At 38.5% G+C, this 8,381-nt stretch overlaps 1 pseudogene; it reads right to left on the bottom strand.

Annotated features, from left to right (window-relative positions):
• Nucleotides 1-137: 137 nt before the first annotated feature.
• LOC107681532 (protein NLRC3-like) lies at nt 138-8,032 on the bottom strand (annotated as a pseudogene).
• Between the last annotated feature and the right edge of the window lie 349 nt (nt 8,033-8,381).

The following is an 8,381-nucleotide window of genomic DNA, read 5'->3' as shown; positions in this document are numbered from 1 at the left end:
TCTTGTGATCATTTTGACCCCACGGGGTGAGATCTTGCGTGGAGCACCAGATCGAGGGAGATTATCAGTGGTCTTGTATGTCTTCCATTTTCTAATAATTGCTCCCACAGTTGATTTCTTCACACCAAGCTGCTTACCTATTGCAGATTCAGTCTTCCCAGCCTGGTGCAGGTCTACAATTTTGTTTCTGGTGTCCTTTGACAGCTCTTTGGTCTTGGCCATGGTGGAGTTTGGAGTGTGACTGTTTGAGGTTGTGGACAGGTGTCTTTTATACTGATAACGAGTTCAAACAGATGCCATTAATACAGGTAACGAGTGGAGGACAGAGGAGCCTCTTAAAGAAGAAGTTACAGGTCTGTGAGAGCCAGAAATCTTGCTTGTTTGTAGGTGACCAAATACTTATTTTACCGAGGAATTTACCAATTAATTCTTTAAAAATCCTACAATGTGATTTTCTGGATTTTTTTTTCTCATTTTGTCTCTCATAGTTGAGGTATACCTATGATGAAAATTACAGGCCTCTCTCATCTTTTTAAGTGGGAGAACTTGCACAATTGGTGGCTGACTAAATACTTTTTTTCCCCACTGTATCCTGGAGAACTACTAAGAACTACTGTATACAGGTTCATAATTAATGTGAATTATGCATAATGTATAATTAATTCTAAAATGAAGATCATGGTAACCCACTAGTAATGACTCAAAAATGACCAAATCCTTTTAAAGGAACTACTAATTTCTTGGATCAGTATTCTAAAGTGAAAAGCATCTTAACTCCCTAATACTGACTGACGTCATTGTAAGCTTTTGAATATATGTAAGGTTTTGGATAGTAATGACTCATGTGTTACTACATCCTTCTGAAGAAATTACGAATTATTTGGATCAGTATCCTAAAGTGAAGATCAAAGTAACCCACTAGTAATGATTTAAGTGTTACCAAATCTAGCAAAATTAATTACTAACCAAAACCTTACAAAGACCTCAAAAGTTTACAATTCAATTCAATTCAAGTTTATTTGTATAGCACTTTTCACGATACAAATCGTTGCAAAGCAACTTTACAGCAAATTAAGTTTCTACAATATTTAGTGGTAGCTTATCAGTGATGACTGTCAGTTAATGTACATATGGCAGAAATGTACGGAAAAATCAATTAAAGACGTAATCAAACAGACGATGAACACTATTAACAGCAATTATTATATGATGCAATACAATACAATGACTTCAGTAATTACTAGGGAGTTATCACAATCTTCACTTTAGAATACTGATCCCAAAAATGAGTAATTCCTTTAGAAGGATGTAGTACCACCTGAATTGTTGCTATCCAATACTTTACAAAACTCTCAAAAGCTTTCAATTATTTCAGTCATTAATAGGGAGTTATCATGATCTTCTCTTTAGAATACTGATCCAAATAATTAGTAATTCCTTCTGAAGAATTTGTTAATACTTGAGTCATTACTAGTGGGTTACCATGACCTTTACTTTAGAGTTAATTATACATTATGTATCATTCATATTAATTATGAACCTGTATAAAGTAGTTCTTAGGGAGGTATGAAAAAATAATAGTTACTGATTAGCTAATAGTGAACTGCCACATTCGACTAAGCACTATCACTTAATAATTCATTAATCAGAGTTTCTTGTTAGTTACTAGTAGTTACTAGAGTGCTAATATTACGTTACTCATGTGTTCTTGTGTAGTTATTCATTAATGATGGAACATTATTCTAAAGTGTTACCAAATTATCATAGTTGGAGAGCAAAACAAGAGCACAGGAGGGCATAGTTGTGGCCTAACTGTTAGGTCAGACTTGAAGGTCACATGTTTGTCAATAATGGACAGTGAATCAATACTGAGAGTGAATCAACAGCGTTCTCTTCCTCACTCAATACCTAAAGCTGAGCTTCCACACTCAATACCTAAAGCCTTGTGCAAAGCACCCAATCCCCAGCTGCTACGCGGGCACCACCGCAAATGGCTGCTCACTGCATCAGGTGTGTGCCCACAATGTGTGTGTGTTCACAACTCACTGCTCCTAATGTGTTTGCACTAACATGGATAGGTGAAATGCATAGTTTCACAGAAACTGACCCAGTCGCCTTGCCATAACAATTTGGCCTTTGTCAAAGTCACTTGGGTGTAGAAATCACAGAAAATGCACAGAAATCACAGAAAATACAAGGAGGAGCCCCTTGATAAAAAAACAACAAAAAAAAACTCCAAGGGGTGGGGTGGGGGATGGATGGGGATTACAAATCGCATCAAGGGGAGGGGATCCCCCTCAGTAGAAATCACATTCCAGGGCAAGGGGCCCTTAGGGAAGAGCCTTATAGGCCCCTCCTGGCCTCTGGACCCCCTGTACACAGCCCCCTTTTTATTTATTTTGAGTTAAAAATTGTGCAAATGTTAACATTTGCATGTAAAACTGATTTTATTACATTACGTTGACTACATCTTTGCATTTTTAAAGGGGTCATCGGATGCCCATTTTCCACAAGTTGATATGATTCTTTAGGGTCGTAATGAAAAGTCTGTAACATAGTTTGGTTAAAAACAACACCCTTTTTACCCTGTCAAAAACAGCTCTTTTTAGAGCAAGCCGTTTTGTTGCATGTCGCTTTAAATGCAAATTAGCTAAATTAATTATTTAATTAATTGATTGCTTTATGTAATTATTTAATTAAGTGTTTTCATTAGAGCTGTCTATAAAAACCAGCAGGCAAGAGTAGTGTTATCATTTAGAAGAATGAGGTGGATTTAATTCTATTCTAAGCTCATTTTGTTATTTTTAAGGTATGATGTGATTTGTAGGTTGAAAGTACTGAATGCTTCTACACATTTTTTAAACTATATAGCCATCTGTGTTAAAGGGAAGTTATCTTTTGTTTATCCCATAACATCTGGCCCTGAATTCCTTATTTTTTTAATAGTAAAATTTCGTGGGAGAAGTGGTTCATGGGTTCACTTTGAGATCAACACCCCCTAGTGGTGAACCATCGGAGTTTCGAAACGTTGCTTCGTTTGCTAAAAATACGTGACCTGGCCGGTTTGATACGTGCTCCGAAACACTGATTCAAAACAAAAGATTTGCAAATGTTTCGAAGCTTCATGAAGCAGCGTTTCGGATGCGCCCATCACTAATTCAGCCACACCTCTAACCCAGTCGGGGGTGTTTGTGGTCCGCACAGAACTCTTATTTGGCATCGTCCCAAGTTACTGTAACCGTTATATGCTACGCAAGTCTTTTTTTATACCACGCAGTGTGCGCTTGAGACAATGTGTTCTTCTGTTGTCTTTGACAGTTTTTAGGTGCGTTATTGGCAGCGCCACCCTCTGCTTACATGAACGAGTCACCACCACATCAGCACGGAAAACATGGGGAGATTTTTAAAGACAATAATCGCACAACCTATTCGATATTCTATAATTAAATAAACTAATTGAATATTCAAAAATCGTGACCCATCCCTACTGCATACCATTCATGTTGTATAATTTCATCATATCTCCTCACCTCAGTGTCTTCAGTTGACAGTTTGGATCCTGTAGTAAATCACTGAGCTGCTTCACTCCTGATTGTCCATGATCATTTCCTGTGAGGTCCAGCTCTATCAGGTGTGAAGGGTTTGATCTCAGAGCTGAAGCCAGAGCTTTATAACTTTCTTCAGTGATATGGCAGTTTGAGAGTCTAGAACAGGAATGAAAATGTAACATTCAGCTGATTAATCTAGTTGTTCTAGAAATTACCTAAGAGTTTATGATTTTTATTTTGTTTCTTATGTAAATAAATATAATATAAATAAAAGTTATTGCCAAAGCAAAACTGAATTTGATGGGAAACAAAAAGTATAGAGATCTTTCACCATTGGTTAATGTTGGGTCATTGGTGAGCGTCTGTTAGCCTAGTTTTTGTGTGTGCTCTGCACTGTTGACACTAGCCAGACCCCACTGGCAACTTTTAGGCTAATTAACCATGTAGAATCATGTCGTTGTAGTCAGTGAGAGAGATACTCTGATAAACTATTCAGCTTAGCGAACCAGTGACAAAAGCAAGCAAACCAATTATGTCAAGAGGGCACACAGAAGGCTCTTCTCATTTTTCATATTTAAAGAAGTTCTATTACCAGTCCGTCTGTGGTGAGTGAGTGGTTTGGACATCCATAGTCCTAGCTCTTCCAGAGGTTTTGTTTTTGAATGACAATGGACAAATACAGATTATTGTCACATTTGCTACAACATACATGCTAGTTGGTCATTAGACCAACTAGTATGTATTTATTTTGTGTTTGAGCACAGCTTTTGCCCCCCGATGCAGACGACATGACACCACAGACGTCCATAGATTTTTGATGTCGGTTTTGTGTGTAACTAGCTTCTAACATCAGCTCACCTGAGTTTATCCAGTTTACAGTTCTCTTTCAGTCCATCAGAGAGTAGCTTCACTCCTGAATTGTGCAGGTTATTATTGCTCAGGTCAAGCTCCTTCAGACTGCTGGAGTCCGAACTGAGAACTGAAGTGAGAGCTGAACAGCTTTCCTCTGTTAGCTTACACTTACTGAGCCTGAAAATAATAATAATAATAATGATTAAAAGTGAGGATAGTCAACAGTTCCATTTTAGTTGTAATAAGTAAGGGTGCTGCTGAGAGTAAGGCTGATAAACCCACTATTTTTATGCTAGTTGCTGTTAGTTTTAGTTAACATCTTGACTAAAGCTCGACTTGTCCAATCAGTGAGAATCATTCCAATTTTTTAGAGCAACAGTTAAAAACTCAGTTCTAGTTTATGCATTTTCCAAAAAGGTATATTCTTTCAGTTACTGGTAATGACAGGCCTTGCCAGTCAAAGAAAATGATATCTAAATTAAGCACTAAACATACTGCCCATATTTTTAAACAAAAGAGACTGCATTAGTCCTTTAATGTACCTAAGTATCTCCAATTTACACTGTTTATTCTTCAGTCCAGTACAGAGCAGCTTCACTCCTGAATCCTGCAGATTATTATTGTTCATGTTCACTTGAACAGTTGAACAGTTGAACAGCTTTTGTCTGTTAAGTCACAATCATTTAACCTACAGGGGAAATATATCACATCACAGAAGAAGATGGAACAAAGGAAAATATTTAACAAAATGTCCACTATTTTTACAGGAACAGTAAATATACAATGAGGAGGGTGAGCAACACTGACATTACTCTTCACCTAGTATTTCCTGTATATAAATATTTTTATTCAGTGAAAAATTTACTAGATAAATCAAATAAGCATGCTTGAATCTGGAGGTTAATGATTTGAGCACTGAGGTTTGGAAAAAGTATATGTCCTTTACAGCAAAATCTGAAGAGAACTTCATACTGAAATGCAAATAACTATGAACTGATGTGTTATGTCATGCTAACAATACGGGGTATATGATTAAGATTCAATGTAGTTTAATGTAGATAAACACATTTTTCAGATGAGACCAAAAAATTATAAAATGTATTAAGCGACTTACAGAGCTCTTTTGCAGGTTTTGATGACTGCTGATAATCTAATGAGACACTCGTCTGATTTCTTGAATTTCTGAAGCTCAAACTCCTCCAGCTCCTTTTCTGATGTCAACAAAACAAAAGCCAAAGCAGACCACTGGGCAGGTGAAAGATCAGAAGTTGACAGACTCCCTTTGCTGAGGTGGGTCTGAATGTCTTTCACTAGAGTTTGGTCGTTTAGTTCATTCAGACAGTAGAACAGATTAATGGATCTCTCTGCAGACAAATTATCCTCTAATTTCTGCTTGATGTACTGAACTATTTCCTTTTTGCTCTGGTCATTGTTGTCTTGCTGTGTCAACAGACCTCTAAAGAGCAGCCGATTGGACTGGAGTGACAGACCGAGAAGGAAGCGAAGGAAAAGGTCCAAGTGTCCATTGTCACTCTCGAGTGCCTTGTCCACTGCAGTCTTGAGCAAATCAATCATGGTTTCATTTTTGTTCTCATGTTCTGTAGAGTCTTGATCAAACACATTTTTTTTGTTGATGTCTAGAAACAGATGTGCATAAAGGGCTGCAATAAATTCTTGAATGCTCAAGTGAACAAAGCAGTACATGGTGCCAAGAACGATCCCTTTTTCCTCCTTAAAGATCTGGGTACACATGCCTGAGTACACTGATGCTTTATAGACATCAATAGCACAGGCTTCCAAATGTGATTCATAGAAGATCAGGTTGTTTCTTTGCAACTGATGAAATGCCAGTTTTCCCAGTGAAAGGATGGCATCTTTATCCCAGGAAACATCTGGTGTGTATTCTCCATCATATTTTCGTCTGCTCTGTTGGATCTGAAAGTGGAGGAAGTGTGTGTACATTTGTGTCAGAGTCTTGGGAGTGTCTTCAGTATTTGATTCCTGCAGTGTTTTGGAGGCATCACCAGCCTGATTGTTTTTTACATCATTTCGTTTCTGCTCCAAAATGTTCTGGAGAACAGTGGCTGAAATCCAGCAGAATACTGGGATGTGGCACATGATAAAGAGACTCTTTGATTGTTTAACGTGATCAATGATTTCTTTGGCTTGATTCTCATCTGTGAATCTTTTTTTGAAGTACTCCTCCTTCTGTGCATCATTGAACCCTCTGACCTCTGTTACCCGGTCGATACAGTCAGGAGGAATCTTACTGGCGGCTGCTGGTCTGGTGGTGATCCAGATGAGAGCAGAAGGAAGCAGATTTCCCTTGATGAGGTTTGTGAGGAGAACATCCAGAGAGACTTGTGATGATACATCACACCATGTTTCATTATCCTCAAAGCTTAGGGGAAGACGAAATTCATCTAATCCATCAAGGATGAACAGGACTTTGAACTGATTCCTTCTTGTAAGGTTCAGTCCTTTTGTCTCTGGGAAAAACTGAGTTATAAGGTCTATCAAACTTTGCGTTTTTTTCTCCTTTAAGTTAATCTCTCTGAATGGAAGAGGAAATATGAAGCCAATGTCTTGATTTTCTTTTCCTTCAGCCCAATCCAGAACAAACTTTTGCACAGAGACTGATGTTCCGATGCCAGCAACTCCTTTTGTCAGTACAGTTCTGATCTTCTTGTCTTGTTCGGGTGCTTCAAACTAATTTTTGCATTCAACCTGTATTTCTTGTGATTCATGACGCCTAGAAGTAACTTCAATCTGTCTTACCTCATGTTCAGTATTGACCTGTTCACTACCACCCTGAGTGATATAGAGATCTGTGTAGATGTTATTCAGAAGTGTAGAATCACCTTGTTTTGCAATTCCTTCAAACACACATTGATACTTCTTCTTCAGGTTAGATTTTAGCTGATGAATGAAGAACAGCTCATCTAAACAGAAAAAAAGTTAATTTTTAACTTTATTTAATTTTTAAACTTAATTTTAGTCTTAATTTTCTCTCCTACATTCATAATCTGACAGATGGTCATAAATCTCTTGCCTTCTAGACTATTGGCAGCTCCATCTTGCTTTATCTCTCTCAGGAAGTAGAGTGTGAGATCAAGAGCTGCTTCTTTGATACGGCATCTATTCTCATGAAAGTCCTTCACAAAGTATTGAGTGTTCTCTTTTTGTAATATTTTCATAAACTTTTTGAGCTCCTCCTTCAGAAATGTGATTATTTTGCTCTCAAGATCCTACAAACAAAACAAGATAAAACAGAACAACAAGCAGAATTATAAATCCATATTCTTTCAAAACTACTCGGTGTCAGTCAATAATGTAATATACACCGATCAGGCATAACATTATGACCATCTTCCTAATATTGTGTTGGTCCCCCTTTTGTTGCAGCCCTGACCCTTGGAGGCATGGACTCCACTAGACCCCTGAAGGTGTGCTGTGGTATCTGACACCAAGATGTTAGAAGCAGGTTCTTTTACGTCCTGTAAGTTGCGAGGTGGGGCCTCCATGGATTTGTTCAGCACATCCCACAGATGCTCGATTGGATTGAGATCTGGGGAATTTGGAGGCCAAGTCAACACCTCAAACTTGTACTCCTCAAACCTTTCCAGAACCATTTTTGCTTTGTGGCAGGGCGCATTATCCTGCTGAAAGAGGCCACAGCCACCAGGGAAAACAGTGTGCATGAAAGGGTGTACATGGTCTGCAACAATGCTTAGGTAGGTAGTATGTGTCAAAGTAACATCCACATGGATGGCAGGACCCAAGGTTTCCCAGCAGAAAATTGCTCAAAGCATCACACTGCCTCCGCCGGCTTGCCTTCTTCCCATAGTGCATCCTGGTGCCATGTGTCCCCCAGGTAAGCGATGCACACGCTCCCGGCCAGCCACGTGATGTAAAAGAAAATGTGATTCGTCAGACCAGACCACCTTCTTCCATTGCTCCGTGGTCCATTTCTGATGCTCA

This window comes from Sinocyclocheilus anshuiensis, unplaced genomic scaffold (genome assembly GCF_001515605.1).
Source record: "Sinocyclocheilus anshuiensis isolate Anshui unplaced genomic scaffold, SAMN03320099.WGS_v1.1 scaffold8748, whole genome shotgun sequence".
Classification (NCBI taxonomy): domain Eukaryota; kingdom Metazoa; phylum Chordata; class Actinopteri; order Cypriniformes; family Cyprinidae; genus Sinocyclocheilus; species Sinocyclocheilus anshuiensis.
Note: the sequence above shows the minus strand (reverse complement) of the source record. Positions and strands in the feature narration are given on the sequence as shown.